Source organism: Phymastichus coffea, unplaced genomic scaffold (genome assembly GCF_024137745.1).
Source record: "Phymastichus coffea isolate CEN01 unplaced genomic scaffold, Cenicafe_Pcof_1.1 PCOF00012, whole genome shotgun sequence".
Classification (NCBI taxonomy): domain Eukaryota; kingdom Metazoa; phylum Arthropoda; class Insecta; order Hymenoptera; family Eulophidae; genus Phymastichus; species Phymastichus coffea.
Window position 1 is genome coordinate 6,707,761 of NW_026706823.1, and position 22,240 is coordinate 6,730,000.

General features: G+C 33.3%; 1 protein-coding gene and 1 long non-coding RNA gene across 2 annotated transcripts in view; one reads left to right on the plus strand and one right to left on the minus strand.

Annotated features, from left to right (window-relative positions):
- The window catches only part of LOC131672648 (carcinine transporter), a 1,420,696-nt gene that overhangs the window by 74,525 nt on the left and 1,323,931 nt on the right, over window positions 1–22,240 (minus strand). The window lies entirely within an intron of this gene.
- Window positions 12,047–13,027, plus strand: LOC131672664 (uncharacterized). The gene is made up of 3 exons (XR_009302649.1): window positions 12,047–12,180; window positions 12,686–12,827; window positions 12,903–13,027. It is a non-coding gene; the product is annotated as an uncharacterized LOC131672664 (long non-coding RNA).

Sequence of the window (22,240 nt, forward strand, 5' to 3'; positions counted from 1 at the left end):
TTTCGTCGTTATTTACCCTCTCTCACCCCCCACTAAGGTAGTTATCATTAGTTGTCGGAAAAGGTCTACCCCTACTCTTATCTATTTGTCTATCCGGACGGAAATCAAATTTTATTCTAATTTGCTCATTGGTCGTGACGTCACTAGCGAATTTTGTCAGAGGTTCTAATTCGGTCAATTAAATTATTATTTAAACCTAAAGGGGTTAGTTGTCGCTCGCTATCATAATAGGGGTGTCAGTCGCATGCGAATTTTACAATTCGGTATCTATTCCATGCTCATTCTTTTTCAATTATAATTTTAATTTTAATCTGTCATGAATACGTATATAATATACGTCGTTTCATTTGTAGCGCCCTCATCATCGCATTTGCATATTATTCTATTTATCATTTCGTATCGTCTGTCTCGCTCGCTCTTGTTTAGTCTATTTCGCTCGCTCTGTCTCGCATGCTCTGTCTCAGTCTGTCTCGCTCGCTCTTGCTTAGTCTACTTCACTCGCTCTGTCTCGCTCGCTCGCTCTCAGTCTGTCTCGGCGCTTCAAGATGGCCGCTCAGTTTCTAGCGCGTACGTCTCGTGTCCTTGTGTCGGTTGTTGGAGCGCCTCCTGGGGCGCTCCCGTGTCGGTTCAGTGATGTTCTCCTGGGTGTTTGTGTGTGTGGTTGCTGTTATTCTTGTGTGTGGCGCTCAGGATGTCGCCGATGGTGTTCGGCAGCACGACACAGCGGATTGTCGGCTGCCACTTCATCGGCGATTTTCTGCTCGCCCCAGGAGTGTCAGTGTCTCGTGAGTGTTGGTGTTGGTGTCTGGGAGTGTAACGGATCTGCATGTGTCATCAACATGCATTTCCTTTGCATTTCTCAGTCAAGTTTTCCATTTTTCTTTTGCCGGTCGGCAACACGTGGTCGGGAGTGTGTGTGAGTGAGTGTGTGCGTGCGCTCTCTTTTTCCGGGGTGCGCTCCTTTTTTCTCTCTGCTCTTTGAGTGTCCGTCGGATCGCGTTTGACGAGTTTGTTTTGCCCATATCTCCGGCGTGGTTGTTCGGATATAAAAAGAGTAATTATTCTATATAGGGCGCGTTTGTCTTTATTTTATTCAACCGGTTACGGGGCGGCAAGGGACGGGGATGGCCTTTCTGAGGTGTTGCAAATAATGCAGCACCCAGGAAAGGCCTTGTAATGTACCGCATTACAAGTTTGAGATACAAGCTTTTTTCCATCGTTTTGTTGGGTGTCTTGTTCTCTTCAAATTCTTGTTTTGCAGACTTGGTATCGTTTACAGCTTTTGTGATTCCCATGGTGCCGCTAACTAGAGCACCAGTTGCACTCAAGTCTTCAAAAAGTGGTATGAGGAAGGGCAAAGCTCCACCCATCGTAGTTGATATTGGCAGAATTCGTGGAACGTTGATGTTTCCTTTTTCACCGGCTTTTTCAACGATTGTACGAGCTTTTTTCAAAGCAGAACCGATGACTTTGCGCGAACATTCACCCTTGGATCATTTGAATGTGGCCGCTTTGAAAACGCTTTTCAAATTAACTAATTTTTTAATTTTCTTGCGTCTTTTCGGCTTGATCTTTTTTCTCTTCTTGAGATCCATACCAAACTTTGATTTTAATGTAATAGCGTTAGATACAGCATAATCAGCTGCTTTCTCACTAAATCTAGAATCTTTAACGATGAAATTATTGAACGTTTCTTCAGGTAAAACTTTGTCTGTGATATTTCTAGCCAGTATATTTTCTTGATTTTTAGAGTACGCTATCTAAATTATAAATTACTGAAAGAGATATTAAAGACAATAGATGGAGTAAAGCATATTTCGTTGAAGGAACACGAATCTGTGATCGGTCGCGAGCATGCACTACCTAATTCAATTATGATATTCGACGACATCGCCTGTGAGAAACAAGAAAACGTGAGAGCTTTCTGTTGTATGGGCAGTGGGTATGGGTATTTCTAAACATCTCATGAAAGATAACGTCAATTTATTAGCAGTTTTTCGACAAGACGAAGCAACTATGAAACATACGAGTACATGACGATCATGTGAATTCTGATATAACTTACAATTAATTTAAAGAATTTGGTACAAAATATTGGGTGAATGTTAAATATGGGTTTTTAGTGATTGAAAATGATAGAGCTATAAACTGTGGAAGATATCGAAAGGGTTTTCATTGTTTTGTTATAAATATATCATGATAGTAATGCAGTATATAGTATATATAGTAATGCAGTTTCTCGACAATCATTGATTATATTCAAAATTTGTACGAATATCAAAAATAGCGTCGTAGGAGCTCCCAAGCCTAAAAAGGAGCCTTTTTCGCGAATATAAATTTGCTCGTCGCTGCAGCAAGAGGATCTACAATCGTACCTTGCTTAGCAGAGCGAGCACTGTTTGAAATAAAGACTCAGCTATTTCCTGAAATCGAATTTCATTATTCAGTGGTTAGCTCTGCTATTCCTTTTCCTATATGATAATCTAAGAACTCATCTCCTAAAACTCTCTCTCTCTCTTATGAGAAAAAAGCAGCCTTACATTATCTTCACTTTCAAAATTAATATTGCCTAGAGATTAGACTAAGTATTCATTGCGGCGTTGTCGGGCCTTTCCTCGATAGATGCAACAGTACTTCAAACTAGTTGTATTTCAAACGGCTCGATGAAGCAGCGAACTTCGTGGATAACACTATGTTCGCTATTCAATGATCGTAACAATATTAAAACATAAAGTACTTTAACGTGTCAACTTCTTGCTTGCTCTCGGAAACGCGATTATCATTACATCTTAGAGTTTGAACTATCTACTTACATAACGTAGGATAAAGATCAAACGTTACAGTACTTGATATATATTTATGCAGTAGTAAATTCTGTAAAGCCATCACCTTTGTAGGTGAGAAATATTTTAAGTTTGTTAACGTAATCTACCATATCGTTTAGCAGCTTTTCATTCACCATCAATGCAGTCGATACCTTGTTTGGTAGAAACAGCTGAAACTCCTCGTTTACTTCAACTACGACTTTTGCACCGAATCGGTTTTGAATTCGTTTTAGTTTGGCGATCATATACTTGGATTCTGTCTTTAATTCACGACTCTTCTTAATGGGTTTGAATTGATGACAGCTCTATCATTCAGCTACGCAAGATTCATCTGTAGAAAAGATGATATTTAAACTCAGTTGACTTAAATCAAATAAAAAAATTCTCCAAATCACAATTACCTCAAGTAATTTCAATCACGGAATTTTGTTTCTTAATTTCATTGTCAAAACGAACTTCCACTAACTTTTTTTTCCTTGAAGCAAGTTGACTGAGAATGAAATTAGAAGACTGTTGCTTCTCACTACTTATCTTTGTAGTTAATTTCTTCTTGAAAAGAATGAGCTCTGCAGCTTCGGGTTCTAATTGATTATGCCCGTTTCTCACTTCAGTCATTTTCGGTGTTTCGACGGCGGCGGCAGTTGGCAGCTTGACTACTATTCCAAACGCTTCTATCTCCTCCCTTTCTACCAATAGGATGCTATAATGACCCGAAGAAAGTGTATCGGTTGTTGCAGATAACAAGAAGCGATTATCGTCATGCTCACTGAGTGCGATCTTTGTCTTTTGCTGTACAACTGATGATGCGTGATCTGATAAAATTTTGCTGTCGGTTTAAAATACCATTTTTTCCGAGAAATTTGACGTAGTTCTCGAACATAATCGTAGCATTTAACATAGAATATTTTTATCCCTTTTGCCTTCTTTATTGGATATTTATTCTGAACTCTCACTCTGTACATTTTGCTGCTAAGTCCAACAAACTCATGCATGAGTATTCCGGCGTACTCTTCTTTCATCTTACCAACCACTTTCTTATTGACTCTAGGAGTATTGAACCGATTTGGTTCTGGAAAATCCGATGTATCGAATTTGCGAATATCTCGACACATGACGTCATACATGTCTACATTGGTAATCTCATACACTAGACTGTCTGTGTCGGTGTAAAAAAGCTTGCAACGTTGACCAACAGGGTTGGCCATGTAGTCGTAGTGGAATCGATACACGATAGTCTTGGACAAGTCGAGAACAGCGAAACCTATGTAAAAGGGTTTTCTCAATGTGATTTCCGTCCGCAAAAGTTGAATCACCACCAGTTCATCGTCGAAAATGTCACTAGTGTGGAAATTTAGTCGAGCTATCAGAGCTTCGGCACCGTATCGCCTATCTCACTTATTCATAAGCTTAACATCAATGTGTTTCTTTTCGTTTTACATTGTCTTGCCGCATACTGCATTGTTGAACAGTTTGTATAGCATTTTTTCAAATTCGTTTTATGCTTGGTGCATCTCATTATTCTAATCAATGTATGTTTTTAGCCATGGTCTCTGATTAAACATTAAAACGCGATGTATTCGTATCTTGGCGATGAGCCAGCCATGCTTTATAGCGTGTTTCAGAACTCTATAGTGGATTACGTAACGCTCCTTATCATCGAGAGTTGTCATGAGCTTTTTCTGTTTGGATTCCGGACAAAATGACATATCTTTGTGCGCATCGTGAATTTCTTTTGGATACTCCAAATCCACCTCGAGTATACACCTGTTACCCTGGCTGGTGCTCGTTCTGTCAAGATATATTTCTCATCATTATATTACTATTTATTAGCGCTCCAAGTAGCAGACTCAGAAACTACATGGTTTGACGGTTAAGGCGTAAACGTATCCATCTGCACAACATGCTAACTAATTTTAATTTTTTGAAGTATCAAATAATGTCGCATAAACAAATTATAACGAAATATCAAGCTTATTATATGACGCACTATTAAATGGTGTAAATAGTTTTCTGATCTTTTATAGTTTTTTATTTTCCTGGTGTTCACTTTTAATATATTATATGTTGTTTATTTCGTATATGAGTACAGTACCGGTGATACATATAGAAGTTTTTTAGGTATTTTTAATTATCTACTTACTAATAGTTAATATGTAATATCTTAAAAGTTTTATATGTCTTGAATTTTCTAATTAGAAGATCTATTAAATAAGGAAAGTTCGTTGAGGAGTAGCACTAAGAGTTCTGTATTCGTTCAATTGGTATTGTAATGTCGGATCGTTTAATTAAGTGGAAATGTTTTTTTGTGGGTGTCTAACGTAATTTTATACTTATTATTGGTGCAACTTAGGTTTTAATTTGAGAGTGAGAATAAGGAGAGCATTTTGAGCTGAAATAAGGAAAGGTTAAGAATTCTATGTCGTAAAAGATGCTCCTTTCGTCGCGCATGTTGCGATTTTTCTCCGAAAAGTCGTAAAGTTTTTTCTAAGTAGGTTTGGATATAGAGTAAGAAGGCTTCGGAATTTTATCTACATCCTGCTACACGGTTTCCTCTAAGAGTTTTCACTTTTAGAAGTCTAAAAATTTACCATAGTGTGATGAGAACCACGTCTCGCGCCGTTCACTCCGTCAGCGCCTCTCCCTTCCCGGCGACAGTGAAGGAGAGAGAGAGAGTAAAAAGAATGTGATTTGGGCGCCGGCGAGATTGGCGCGCATGAAGCGCGCCGCCGATTGCCCGCTACTTAAGGGTTTTCGGTGGAAGGAGCGCCACGCCCGGCAGTAGACCGCGACAACGAAGCGGTGTGACATGTTTTTTTTGTTCGCGTCTTCTAATTGCTTGTTGTCTTCCGTGGTCTTTGTGAAGCGCGTAAGCGAGCCTATTTTCTGCATCGCGTGTGCAGCGGAGTGTGGGTATCTGCCACGAGGCCTGTGGTCTCGAGAGAGGAGTTGGGAAGGTCCCGGGACGAGCCATCAGCATCTGCACGACTCGGGGACATCGAGAGCAGTTTTCCTCCAGGTTGATCAAGTTTTCTCTCTCTCGCAAAGTCGCGTCACCGGCAACCCGCGAAGGATAAGGAGGCTCAGCGGTTACTTCGCTTGAGAGTCTACGGAGAAAATAGATTAAGGTAACTCATAACCGTCACGACAGCCGGGTTTCATGCGATCTTCCGCAGAAACTCGCGGTGGTGCGAGTTCGCGATTGTTGTCACGCCGAGATAAGCAATGATGAGAGTTGTTAAATTGTAAAGATAAAATATATGTATTGAATGAAATTTGTGAGTGATAATTGTTTTGACCATTTCTCCCTGTTCCTTCTTGTGCGCGTCGAAATGTTGTCTTTCGCGTCCCCCGTGAAGCAGTTTGATCTTCCGTATCCCGATCCTTCCTAAAAAGAGTGATGGACTTGAGAGTGAAGGCATTTTATTCGTGATTTCATTGGCTGAAAGTTGGTTACGAGGGACATGTGCATGAGTCTATTAAGTTGATGTGTGTGTGTATGTGTCTGTAGTAAAGTGAAAGTGTCACTGACCACTGTGCTGGTAAATATTTGACTGTTTTTGAAAAGTTCCTTTAAAATAAAATTATAATATATAAAACATAATAATATTATTATATTATAACATATATTCTATTCTTTTTAAAATTCTTATCCTTCCTAGAAAATATATATGATATATACTTATACGGACTTATCGTCACGTTTCCATGTGTGACAGCAAAAAGTGTCGCCGTAATCAGTGATAGCCCTAATGTGTGTGTTAATCAGACTATAGTTTTATGACATCATGCGCATGCATGGTTAGTTGCATTTCGACGTTGAAGCTGGAATTGTGTATCTACTGTCATCAGGTAATTTTGAAGTCTTTTTAAACATATTTAAAGAAATTAAATAATTTTATTATATAATTTCTATTTAATAATGCTTATTTTTCAGATGTATGCGTTGGTGATACTTACAAAAAATATGTAATTATCAGATAGGTTACTTTGTCAAATAGGTTATATGCACACGTGTTTGATTTTTATAATTGTGCTTTTCGTTCAAGATTTATTAATTACTTTTTTTTAATTACAGTTATGCCGAACAATTCCATGAATGATTATGAAGCTACTATGGATGGAGATAAGGAGAATCGTGTTTTGCCATTTACAAGTGATGAAGATTTTGATGAATTGAGGGACAAGGATGAGACTACGTAAGCATTAATTGAAATATTTGTACGTATTACGCATATCTAAATTACTTTTTTTAAATTAGTGGGATATGTTGATGAGGTCCATGCTCCTGCTGTAGTTGGCAGCAAAGCCAAATACGATCTTTTCAAGTTTGTGCTCAACAACGGCTGTTCAAAAAGGATTGTTTGTTTGATCTGGGGTAAAAGTCTGATACAGAAATATATAGATGAAATTATAATTGGAAGAGTGAGTTGACGTTGATAACACATTTTTTTCTGAAAAAATTATATTAAAACTAAATATTTATATATATAATATATATGTATATACAGGGTGACCCATTTTAATCGCTACACCTGGATTTTTCGAATTCCAAGACAGATAGGAAAAAATGGTTCAGACAAAAGTTGTAGGGGACGAAAGGGGCCAAACAATGGTTCTATCAAATTTGACCTTGAACTTGACCTTCAAGGTTAGTTCAAGGTCAAGTGGTTTTTTTGAATAGGAACACCTATTTTTGACCCCGGATTCGGAAAGAGCGGAAAATTTCACGTTCAAAACCATATTGAGACATTTTATTCACGGTCATTTCAAGGTCAAATCATTGTCAAACTCTGAAAAATCCATTTTAAGTCGTTTTTCCACGAGTCACAGGCTTAAGTGGTTCAAATTGATCGTTGATTTAAAACGGAAACCCATGCACCCAAAACTTTCACATCCTAGTAAACAAAAATCGAACTTGCACATCCGAACCCCATTCTCTTCATAGCCTCACATGCTAAACTATTACACCAGACATCCCCCAGTCCCACACATCTCTATCCCATGTATGATGTCAAACGCCTTTGGAAGTGTCGAACGGTGTTTAGCAAAGTTTGCCTTGGAATGGCATCGCAAGCTCGACGAATTCTGTCCATCATGTCTAATCTTGTGGTGGGCCTTTCCGCAAAAACGGCATTTTTTAAGTACCCCCATAAGTAAAAATCTGGTGATGTAAGCTCGGGTGAGCAAGCAGGCCATTCAACCGGACCACCCCGACCCATCTGTTACCGTACTGATTATTCAAAAAAGTCCTGACAATTCGAGCGAAATGTGGTGCTGCGCCGTCCTGCTGGAGCCACATTCTCCGTCGCGTTTCTAAGTCAACATCTTCCATCAATACAGGTAGTTCATCTCTTATTAGCGTTAAATACGTGTGTTGACTAACATTTTCTTCGAAAAAGTAAGGGCCAATCAAATATCCATTAATAATCCCACACCATACCATAATACTCCAACGTCTTTGATGGTTTACAGTTCTGACCCAATGAGGATTAACATCAGACCAGTAATGACAATTATGTCTATTCAATTCCCCATCACTTTGAAATTTTGCCTCATCAGAAAAAAGAACAAAATTAAAAAAGTCTGGATCATTTTCTATCATTTGTAAAGCCCATTTGCAAAACACAATACGCTGTTAAAAATGAGCAAACTGTTGCTCTTGGACCAGAGTAATATGATATGTATGATATCTAAGCACCTTCATAATTCTTAAAAATGTACTTTTTGGAATACCGATTTCCCTTTCGACTCGACGAGCGCTTATCTGTGGGTCAAGATGAATTATTGCCAGAATAGTCACAACCCGAGTATCATTTTCATCATATTGATGGCGCCCACGTTGACGAACGATGTGTCCACCACGAGCTCTTTGAGTTAAACGTCTGATAGCCATAGCTTCGGGGTGTCGTCTGTCTTGATAGCGTTCAGCATAAATTCTTGCCGCAGCACGATAATTATTTCGGCTTTCTCCTAAAGCCAACGTCATGTCAACGATCTCGTTGGGCGCGTAGTCAACCATTTCAGAGGCAGCTATTAATTATTATTAAATTTGAATAGTGAAATGGTATAAAAAATAATAATATTATAATATTCACCCGTATACGGTCGCGACCAAAAACGAAAAATGTTCCTTGATTACGGTAACTTTATCTGACTAAGTGTGTTTGCCACAAGTGTTCCGATTGTCACACTTTTGTAATTGTAAGTTTTATAATAAAGTAATAATCATTAAATTATTTCTAATTTGAATTGCACATAATACTAAAACTTGCTTTTATTTTAAATATTGTGAATTATTTCCGTTCAAACTTAAAAAATACTAATATTGATAATGTAATCATTAAAAGCACATTTACAAATAAATTCTGTTCAGTCAAAGATTCTTGTAATAATATCTGAACTGCTGACCGATTTAAATATTTTCCGCACATTTTTAATATTAAACTTTATTTTTGATAGTTTGATTCTAGAAAAAATAGCTTTGATGCTTTTTGTACAAAAAAGAAATGTTGCATATTTATTGTTTCAAAAGTTATGACTATTCTTTTTAAACAATCACATTATTTACAGCTCATATCTTCAATTTTCTCATAACTTTCGAAAAAATAAATAAAGATACAACATTTCTGTTTTTTACAAAAAGCATCAAATTAGTTTTTTATAAAATTTACAATTAATAAAGTGTGACAAACGTTTTTCTTTTTTAGTCGCAACCACATACAGGCGAATATTATAATTATTAATATTTTTGATACCATTTTACTATTTAAATTTAATAGTAATTAATGGCTGGCTCTTAAATGGTTGACTATCAGCCTAAGAAGATTATTGAAACGACGTTACTTTTAGGAGAAAGCTGAAGTAATTATCGTGGTGCGACAATCGGAAATTAGTATTTCAAGGTAGGGGCGAAGGGACTCACTTAAATCAAGCACGCCGTACAGTGTGAGGCGAAGGCTTACTTTAATTAAGTGATGTAACTAAATCTACGATCAGTTTGAACCACTTAAGCCTGTGACTCGTGGAAAAACGACTTAAAATGGATTTTTCGGAGTTTGACCTTGCTTTGACCTTGAAATGACCGTGAAAAAAATGTCTCAATATGGTTTTGAACGTGAAATTTTCCGCTCTTTCCAAATCCGGGGTCGAAAATAGGTGTTCCTATTCAAAAAAACCACTTGACCTTGAAATAACCTTGAATGTCAAGTTCAAGGTCAAATTTGTTAGGACCATTGTTTGGCCCCCTTCGTCCCCTACAACTTTTGTCTGAACCATTTTTTCCTATCTGTCTTGGAATTCGAAAAATCCAGGTGTAGCGATTAAAATAGGTCACCCTGTATTATTACAGATTGTTCACATTGAAGGAGCTGTAACTAAGGCTGTTGTCTTAAATTATTACAAGGAAGCCAACAACCATGTTCCTTTTGAACTATTAATCAAAGAAGGGACAGTTATTGAATATTTTGGCCAACGCAACATTGACAATGTTCAAGAGAAAGTTCAAATACGAAATGTAACATTTAGCAAAATTGGAAAAGTTAAGGGATTAGTTTGTGAGTAAATTAAATTTTTTGTTTTTTTTAGAATAAATTAATAAACGCTATAAACATGTATATTTTTTTGTAGGCATAGAAGGAAATATAAAAATTAAATTTTTCAAGTCTGAATTCAAATACAAGAGTGGGGTTTATGGCTGTGGTGCTATTACTGATGGAGAATCGAAGGTCACTGTACATGTCAGCAATTATACAGAATTGAATTTTGAAAAAGGAGTGCGCGTAAAAGTGATAGGAGAGGTTGATATGTCAGGTATATATATAATGTATAACAAAAAATATTGCTTTCACCGTATAAAAATTAATAATAATTATTTGTAATTTTAAACAGGAGGACCTATTACTATAAAATGTAAAGATGCGAATTCTATTATTGAAGTGGAAGGAGCTCCAAAAATGTCAGCTGCAGCAATTGCACGTGGAGTAAAAACCCCTAAAAGAGGACTGCAGTAATCAAAATTGATTTGATTTATTTCCATTTTTTTTAAACGTTCATTCATTAGAATTCTTTTCATTTTATTATTTATGGCACATCTCAGTATTTTTAATAATATAATAACTTATTTATATTATATTTAAGTGATTAAAAGATATTATCTGTGAATAGTAAATTTAGTGTACAACTTTTATAGAAATGTAAACTTTACTGATAGGAATTAATTTATCGTCATTCTTATGTAACTTTTACTTAACGATACCAATGAGTAGACTGAACGTAATGTTATTTAAATACATAGTTAGATGTATAGGTTAATTAAGATTAAGACAAGTGAGATTATGATTGTAATATATAGACTGTAAAATTCTTAACAAACGTAAACAAATTTCAAGTAACGTTTCATAATTTGTTGAAAACTTAAAATTATTTTCGGCTGCTAATTTTTTTTTTTTAATTCAACCCACCAGGAAAATTTGATTAATACAAGATGTGCTTCGAATTAATATTTCAACATACTTTGTAATTTCTTTTTAAATTAGTACTATGCATAAAAATTGTTTTGTATAAAATATTTATTGTTATTATATTCGAATAAAAACCCTATTTTTATCACATAAATCCTATCCTATCCTGATATCACATTCTTTATCAAATATATTTCTCCTGCATGGTCCTAATTCTAATTCAATATTTAAATTCACCATCATCGGAATTAACAAGATTTGTTTTGATCAAGAGCAAACTCTTTTTTTATTATTTCAAATGACAAACACTTTTGAAAAAAACCAACCCACACTTATAAATGGCAATAGAAATCATAGTGAGTTATCAATTCAATAAATTATAATGTATTCATAGCGCCCTCAATCGTTTGAAAATTGAATTTTGTCATCACCAATGCAAATTCCATTTTATTAACCTATAAAAGTAGATTACATAGGCGATACACATTAGTTGTAACATACAAACGAGACGAGTGATAAATATATCATCTTAAGTTAATGTGAATATAATTATGGTATGGTGTACTCATTTCTTTGATCACAGTATTCAATTTCAATATTATTCAATATTGTAAGTACAAAATTGTACATTTTGATGTAATAATCTTTTTATATTTTTCATTTAGCTTATCATAGTTAAAATGTCATTATAAATATCATTTCAGGTTCTTCATTGAACATTTATATATTCAATAAATATTACATCACTGTAAAAATCAACAGCGGATGTGTATATAAGTATTTGGAATAATATAGATTTACAAGTTATTTAATCTCATTTGCATTTGTATTGGTTATCAACTATTTAATCTCCATTGAAAGTACTGAATATTTTTATTTAAGCAGCTGTATATCTGGTAAGTATATTTATTGTAACGCACATTTTAGTTAAAATGACTTATTCAACTGCAATTGAAATCAAGTTCATTTGTAGATATTATTTAATAGTCTTTGCATTCGCATTGGTTGTTACTAATCCATACTAAATCGTTTTTCAAGTATATATTTAAATAAATGATAGAGCATATATACGTATATTTGGCAATGCATAGTGTTCGCTTTTAGTAAGCTACATTATTTAATATCTTTATGAAAGCATAAAAAAAGAAAACACATATACATATGTTCAAATTTCTGATACACTGTGTTCAATTATCATTTTTGTTTCATATGAACTTTAGAAATCTTTTAAATTCTTTTGGTGCTAGAAGTTTTTATTTAATTTTATAATAATTACAGCTAATATATGTCATTAATTTTCAATGTATTTTTAAACAGTTAAGCAAATATCATGTCTCTTGTAATTATATAATATATATATATATATATATATATATAGTATAGTATCATTCATCTTTTCAGGTTCCACAGCTGCAAATTGTGAATTGCAAATACATCATATTTTGTTTTTGAAGAGTACATTTCTTTCTAAGTAAGGAAAAAAATCTTTTTTGGATTGTAGATACTAAAAATTATATTCCATTCTGTTGCATTGTTTCTTATGGTTCGTATCTTTATTTCGAAATACTAAAATTAATTAAATTTTTGTATTTTTCATTATTATATTTATTTTTTTCAGGTTCTACATTTATTTAAGTATTATAGTACCTGACATTAATATACTTTTTAATGTATGTATGTTATGTAATTGATTATAACTTAAAAATTTTATAGTTTTTTATTTACATCGTAATTGTTTTGTATACGTATAAATATATTTTATTTTAACTTAACCAAACTAGACCAAGAATTATACCTAATTCCCAAACCTAACGAAGCCAAATATTATACCACATATAAAAAAATTAAAATAACATAAAAGCCAAAACGACATTGATGCTATTTTACATTACTATATTTTACATTGTTCCTTTTCTCTTTGAGATTCCTTTTTTTTTCATCGCAAACCTTATTTTGCTGTGCAAAGTTCTCTTCAGTCATAAGCTACATCACCGATAGTCAAGTCCGAGGAGGTGTGCTTAACAATTGCAGTTTAATTGCTACTACTGATTAACCTTATCTTCATCGTCTAATATTAGATTATTTTTTATTTATTGTTCGAATAATTATTTTTCACACATAATTTTTAAAATATGGGTCGACGAAAACGCACAGATGAAGAAGCAGAGATATCTCAACGACAAAGGCGAATAAAAGAAACAGAAGGTCAACGTCGTAGACGACAAATTGATCGCCAACGTATTGCTGATGGTAATCGAATTTCAGAAGTAAATGTAGTTGAACAAGATTACTTAGGATTAATAAACATATTATGCCAACATTCTCAAGCAAAGCACTTCAAAGATGAAAAAGTTTCTAATAAAGGACTATCTTTTAATGACTGTTGTGGTCATGGATCAGTAGTATTAGATCCATTTCCTGATTTCCTATCTGAACTTATTAATTTATTCAGTGGAGAACATGAAAAATCATCGATTTTCTTTGATCGTATACGTAATTATAATAATTTTTTATCTTTCGCGTCATTCAATGCTAATTTAGTCAATTTTCAAACCCGTAGATCAGGTCCATACTGTTTCAAAATTCATGGACAAATATATTATCAAATGAATACAGCTCTTTATCCAAGCGGTGGTGAAAATCCGTCGTATGGTCAACTTTTTATAATTGATCAAAACGAAGCAGTCGATTATCGAATTCATCAAAATCCACTTACAGATTATGATTTAATGTTAACTTTAGATAGTATAATTCGTAATAATAATATTTATGCGAAATCTTATGAAATGATGAAAGAAGAATTACGTTTACAACAATTACTTGCAGATATCAGAAATTATACATCGTCTTCAGAATTACAGTTGTTATTTTCAATAAAACCTGGACAAGACGTACGTAGATATAACTTTCAACGAGTGAATGAAATTGCTGCAATATTTTCAACTACTGCTGATGGTGATATACCTGAATCATATATCACAATAAGAAATAAAAATACAAAAATCTTAGAGTTTGTTAGTTCTATGGATCCTAATGTAGAACCATGGATTTATCCTTTATTTTACCCATATGGTACGCGCGGTCGGCATCAGGACATGCATCGCCAAAATCAGAATCGTAGGATCACACGTTTAGATTATACAAAATATCGGGTAGCTATTAGAGAAAATGAATTCAATCCTATTATAAGAGGACGTAGACTATTCCAACAACGGGTCGTAGATAGTTATGTAAAAATTAAAAGAGATAGAATTGAATATTGCAAGAATCATCAAAAAGAAATACGAGCTGATACGTATAAAGGTTTACATGATCACATAAGGAATTGTGCAAATGATGTTAATGGGCGTGTAGGTAAAACTGTGATTCTTCCTTCATCATTTATAGGCTCGCCTAGGTATATGCAACAATGTTACCAAGATGCTATGGCTATTGTAAATGAGACAGGAAAACCTGATATTTTTCTGACAATGACATGTAACCCAAATTGGCCAGAAATATCTAAAAACTTATTGTTAGGTCAACAAACCGCTGATAGGCCTGATTTAGTAGCCAGAGTATTTGATTTGAAAAAAGATAATTTGCTTAACATTGTTGTAAAAAAAAAATTCTTTGGAAAAGTTGCATCTTACGTACATGTGATTGAATTTCAGAAAAGAGGATTACCTCACATGCATTTATTAATTACATTAGAACAAGGCTACAAAATTACTACAACCGATATAATTGATAAATTTATATCAGCTGAAATACCAATAAAATTACAACATCCACGTTTATTTGATATCGTTATAAGAAATATGATTCATGGACTTTGCGGTGACTGGTGCATGAAAGAAGGCATATGTTCAAAAAATTTTCCTAAGGAATTTCAACCACATACTACTATGGATGAAAATGGTTATCCACATTATCGTCGAACAAATACCGGATCTGTTTATGAAGGTTCTAATGGGCATACAATTGATAACAGATGGGTAGTTCCATATTGTGCTGAATTATCACTTATTTTTGATTGCCATATTAACGTGGAAATCGTTTCAAGTATTACAGCTGTTAAATATTTATACAAATATATATATAAAGGTCACGACGCCGCTACAGTCGACATTGGACAAGCAGATAATAGTAATATTATAGAACACGATGAATGCCGTAATTTTATTGAAACCCGTTACGTCGGTCCTGTGGTAAAATCCTCGATAAAATGCTATCGAATTTTTAGTAAAATATTGCAAGATAAAAGTCACAGCGTTATAAGATTACCAGTACATTTGCCTAATGAACAAACAGTCATTATGCAGAATGAAGATGATGCATCATTATTATCAAGTTTAAATAATTCCAGTAGTATGTTACTTGATTATTTTATTTTAAATGCAAATAATGAAACAGCACGACAATATTATTATACAGAAATCCCAAAATATTATACATACAAGAAAATAAAAGTTGATAGTCAACTTACTTCATCGTGGGTAACTAGATAAAGGCGTTTTAATTGTATAGGTCGCATGTTTTCAATAAGCCCAACACAATTAGAACTGTTCCATTTAAGATTATTATTACTACATGTAAAAGGGGCTATCAGTTTCGGTGATCTGAAAACAGTAAATAATGTTTTATATCCATCTTTTACAGCAGCATGTCTGGCGTTAGGAATTATTGAAGATGACGATGAATGGAGTAAAGCCATGAGGGAAGTAGTATCTTGGATGATGCCAAAACGTCTCAGACATTTATTTGTTCTTATACTGATTCATTGTCAACCTATTTATCCAGAAAAATTATGGGAAACATTTAAAGATTCAATGTCTGAAGATTTTTCACGTAACAACGATTTGAATATCAGCTATCAAATAGCCTACTCAGAAATAAATAATATTTTGATTATGGAAGGAAAAAGTATTGCTGACTTCCCATCAATGGACAAAAATGTAATGATTGACATTATCAATAATTATGACAATGATATTGGAAATCATCGATTAGAAATTGGCAATCAACAATATGACAAATTAAATGATGAACAAAAAAAAATAGTTGATAACATTCTGAAAGCATCACGTTCAGATAATTACATTGGCTCTACTTGCTTTTATATAGATGGACAAGGGGGATCTGGGAAAACTTTTATTTATACTACTATTTATAATCTGTTAATGTCAGAGAATATTAAATGTTCAACAATGGCATACACTGGAATTGCCGCAACATTACTACCTAATGGAAAGACAGTACATAAAACTTTTGGCTTACCAGTTCCAATGTTTAATGATACATCTTCAAATATTAAAATACAATCTAATGAAGGCATGATTTTAAAAGATACTAAAGTATTTATTTGGGATGAGGCTCCTATGGCTCCCAGATATGCTCTAGAAATTGTAAATAGAATATTACAATTTATAATGAATAATGATCAACCATTTGGTGGTAAAATAATGGTTTTAGGTGGCAATTTTAGACAATTGCTTCCGATTAAAGTCAATGGAACGCGCAGTGAAATACTAAATTTATCTATTAAAAACTCACAATTATGGACATTATTTTCATTATTTCATTTGAAAACTAACATGAGAGTTTTACCACATGAAATTGATTTTGCTAAATATTTGTTAGATGTTGGTAATGGAGCATTAAATGATCATGATAATAATATTGAGCTTCCTCAACAATGTATATTACCGCCAAATGAATGTATTGTTCAATACATTTTCGGCAAGTTAATAAAAGAGAAAAAATTTGATGAAATTAGTCATTGTGCAATTTTATCTGCCAGAAATGCTGATGTAGATGAAATTAATGATAGAGTCACTAATTTGTTAGATAAAAGTACAGAGCATATTTACACGGGCATAGATAGCACTGAAAATTGTAATAATGGTGATATGGAAGAATATACTATATATACTATATATAGTATATACTATATATAGTATATACTATATATACTATATATACTATATATACTATATATACTAATATACTATATATACTATATATACTAATATACTACTTATACCAGAATATCTCAACACATTGAACCCTCCTAACTTCCCTCCTCATCGATTACGTTTACGAAAATTTTTCATAGTGATGTTGATTAGAAATATTAGTCTTAGTGAAGGATTGTGTAATGGAACAAGATTACAAGTACTTGATTTTTCTAATCATTTATTAAAATGTAAAATATTGACAGGCGACAAGCGCAATAACATTATATTTCTAAATCGAATTACGTTGTATTGTGAAAATCAATATCCATTCACGTTTAAAAGACGACAGTTTCCAATTCGATTGGCTTTTGCTATAACTATTAATAAATCTCAAGGACAAACTTTGGATAAAATTGGTATTGATCTTCGAAGAGATGTTTTTAATCATGGTCAACTTTATGTTGCCATCCCTATTAAAAAAATCCATCAAGAAATCGAGGCTGGATTTCTATATAGATATCTAGCTAGATTTCCATGTAGATTTGTATAGATTCTATATGGATTCTACATAGATTTCCAGAATAGGATTCTTGCATGGATTTCCATGATAGAATCCTCCCAAATTCCAGCACGATTTCTCCGCAGATCCAGGTGGATTTCTCGGCCAATCTAGATGGATTTCTCGGCCAATCTAGATGGATTTCTAGGCAAATCTAGATGAATTTCTCGGCAGATCCAGATGGATTTCTCGACATGCCTAGATGGATTTCTCGACAAATCTAGGTGAATTTCTCGGCATGCCTACATGGATTTCTCGGCAAATCTAGATGGATTTCTCGACATGCCTAGATGGATTTCTCGACAAATCTAGGTGGATTTCTCGGCAGATCCAGCTGGATTTTCCGACATAATTTTTGATTTTTTAGTTACTTTCTAGTAAGATTCTGTCGGGTAGATTTCCTACAGTATATATGTATATTTTATGATTTTCATTAGCAGAGGTTATGAGTCTTAATAATTACATTTAATAATGAAAAAAACATTAATTTTTTTAATAATATTATATTTATTATATCACATAAGTAGAACAAGGTTTTTTAGCGCGATAGTATCGGCCGTAGATAACATAGATCGACAAATTTCTCACCTACAAATGGGATCTTGTGACCTTAGAATTTACCCTATACGTCAGATTTTCAAGACATTCTAACATAAAGGGCGAAAAAAATAATTTTATGTGACCGCATTCAACCGAAAAAATGTACACAAGTTCTTGGGTTGCTGATCACGAATACAATAAAATACAATACTATAAAATTATACGTATCTCAATTTTTTCTAGTTGCAAATTAGTATTAGTTATTATTACATAATACGTTTTACGTATTTATGTAAATAAATAAATACTTTAATTGAGTTACATTGGGTTAAATAAATACTTATTATACTGACTCGTATGAATTATTAAGGAATATTACTTTAGCATATCAACGTCATTAAAAATAAAAATCAATATACTCAATATATAATAAAATAACGGCATTATCTATGTTAAACCACTTTTGACCTTTTTGATGCAGTCGTTAATTTCGCCAGTTAAGAAAGCATTTTTCTTATTAACGATTAGCTTCATTTGTTCTCAAGATTTTTCGGACTTATGCAAGTAATATTTCAGACACCCTAAAATGAAATGAAGACATGTAATAATGCAAAAAAATTAGCAAGAAGTTAAAAATCACCAATTTAAAATAGAAACGTACGCACTTTTTATCGTTTCATGTTCATGTACATTGACCGGAACACGGCGATTTTGACCATTAGAAGTGTAACATGGTTTGTCAACCTGTACGCACCTTTTGCTTACATTTAGTCGCCATTGTCCATTTTCATCCTTGTGCATTATTCTAAAGAGGTTAATCGTAAACTTTCGCTCGTCTTTTAATTTCAATAACACTTTCCAATCGTCTAGAAGAATTTTTTTTTCTTTATTTAGCCAGATGAAAGACACCTGAAAGAAAAAAAAACTTTTGTAATAATTAATGTAAACAGTGAAGGAATGAACATTGATATGCCAAAAATAGAATACAGACCGTCACATTTTCACAGTTCGTTAAAGTTTCCTTATGTAAAAAATTGGCAAAGTATGATTCTTCAAGAACTCCACTGCATGACTCTTCACCATTCGAAATAACAGGTTCAGGATCACTGGGTTCTTTAGCAACAAAAGGAGGTTGTTTTGATTGTTTTGCCGAAGGTGTTGACTCATTATCAAATATCAATTTTCCTACAGTTATAAAAAATTATGTTTATATATCATAATAAAATACATTTTTTTATTTACTTTCTATATGAAATGTTTTTATGTATACCTTGTTAACACAGTAATGTATACATATCTGAAATTGAATTTTAGTGTCGAAACAGAGTTTTCAAAATACATAATTTTACTTTAAGGCGACGTCGGACGACTGAATCGACCCGAGTGTAAAAAAAAGATTTCGCGGGTTTTTCCGATTTCGGTTTTTCAAGGTTTCCTCGAGGAAAAATGAATTTTTTGAAGAAACATCGAAAGTATGATTCCAATGGGTGCTTAGAACCCATTTTTTCAAAAATCGACGAAATATAAAAAAGTTTCAGGTTTTTTTCGACTCGTAGATTATTTGGATTTTTTCCGGAAAAACTTGATAATTTGTAGTGGAACTTTCAAAAAGCATATCATACTTTCGATGTCCCCTCAAAGTTTCAGCCCAAACAAATCATTTTTTTCGCGAGAAAACTTTAAAAACCCGATATCGGAAAAAACCCTTCGTTATAATCTCCTGGATGTCCCTACCAACTTTCAGCGCAATTGGATAATCATTTACTCGTAAAGTTGGAATAACTGGAGATCCGCTCGGGTCGATATAGTCGTCAGACGTCGCGTTAAAATGAGAATAACCTCCATCTTCAAAGCATTCAGATCTTTACATTACTGTATTCAAATTTTACTTACTTTTTCTCTTTGGTTTTGGCGTGCTTGATTTTATTTCTTCGGTGCACAAAATGCTGTCATCGCTTTCCAAATTTTCCTCTGTATTTGGACTCAATGCAAGACAGTCAGGACTTTGCTTCGTATGAGAAACAATTGAAGTGTCATCATCAAAGTCTTCATTAAAAGAACCATCTATTTTCTGGTTTTCAATTTCCATTAAATCCATTGGAGCTGATGATTTTATACGATTTGCCAAAGGACTCTAAAAATACATTTTACATGTTCATTATATTACTTTTACATACTTAATAATGATGTACTTATAGAAATACTTTAGTTATGGGGACAATAGCAGAACATAGAAATTTATGTGACGCTCTTTCTTTGCGTTTATGTTAAAAAAAAATCCATATAGAAATTAATCTAGAGAAACAACGTCGAAATCTATCCGGAATTTACTAATCTACATTCATTTTTAAAATTTAAAAAACTATATCCGTGTAGAAATGAGTGTAAGAATCCATATGAAACTAGAAATTGTAAAAATCCATTTCAATCGCTGGTATTTTGGATTAGAATCTGTATGGGAATTAGTGTAGAAATATATATGCTATATTAAAACTGTAATGTTTTATTTGGATACTTGCGGGAATGAGCGTAGAAATCCACATTATTTAAAAACAAACCATAACGTAAAATTAAATCCTTGTAGGAATCAATGTTGATGTCTATATAATTTGTGATAACTATTTTACCTGTAACTTGTTTTCAAAAATCACACATTGATTACAAAGATGTTATTATACTTTCTGTTTTTCTGTAAATTATACGGATTTCTGCCTTGACTCCTGCGAGGATTTACATAGAAAATTCCAGTTTTAAAATAGCATCTGATTTCTTAAATTTATTTTCACGTTAATTGGATTCTACACGTTCTGTAAATTTTGGAAATCCATAGATTCAGCACACCCAAAAATATAAGGTATGGTACCCTGGATCAATTTATTGTTCAGTTTTACAAATGAATTTTCTAAATCAAAAATATGTCCAAAAACTGACCTCTTTGGTCGTTAATGGGTTAACTTGCTTAAATAACTCGAAGCTTTAATATTCTCCATCGCAAGTCTAAATATGTTGATGAAGGGTCCCAAAAAGTCTCACTAACAGTAACACCTTATTTATTTAAAAATCACAATCCGCTGCATGATTCCGAAGCTTAGAGTAACCTAGCAAAATAAAAGTTTTTTTTAGTTATTAAGAAACTTAAGAAGAAAAAAGGAATTAAAGTTATTGAGCAGAATGACTATTTTCGTAGAATCTAATTATTTGTAGAAAATTCACGTAGATTGAATGTATTTAAAAAAAATATCAGGCTCTTGAAATTTTTGGTTATTCTAGAATGTTGATAAATAAAATACAAAGTTAATTGTAACTGCTAGTAAAGCAGAAGGCCCGTTAAATAGCTTTTATTCTCTCCAATATTATACAGTTTAGTTTCCAATATTGCATAAAGCATTATAAAAGTTCATATGTAATGAAATGCCGCGGAACCTACGACTCGTTTTTTTTTTAATCTACTTGGATTTTTCTAAAACCCATATAGATTTTTAAAAACTGGGTTTCAGATAATTCAGATGATGTTAAGACGTACATTTCGAGAAAGCCTAGGTCGAGAATTTTTTAAACACACATGGACTTCCATGTCGATTTTTCGATGCCTGGAATCCCACATGATAATTTATACAAACCCATGGAAACCCATGCCAAATATATGTGGATTCCTAGGTGGAAATCTATGTGGATTTCGATATGGGTTTTTTTAACAGGGTCACGTTCGGAATCTTGCAGCGCATTGACATTTTTCAGAAAAGAAGGTGTTACAGTTATAGGGACTTTCTGGGGCTTTTAATTGAGATTTTAAGGTTCCCAACAAAGAAAATAAAAGCTTATTTTGAGAATTTGAAGTTGATATTTTTATTAGGATGATTTTCACTTCACAATGAAGGAAATTGATAGTTTTGCAAGTTACGCTCTCTGGACCCCTTC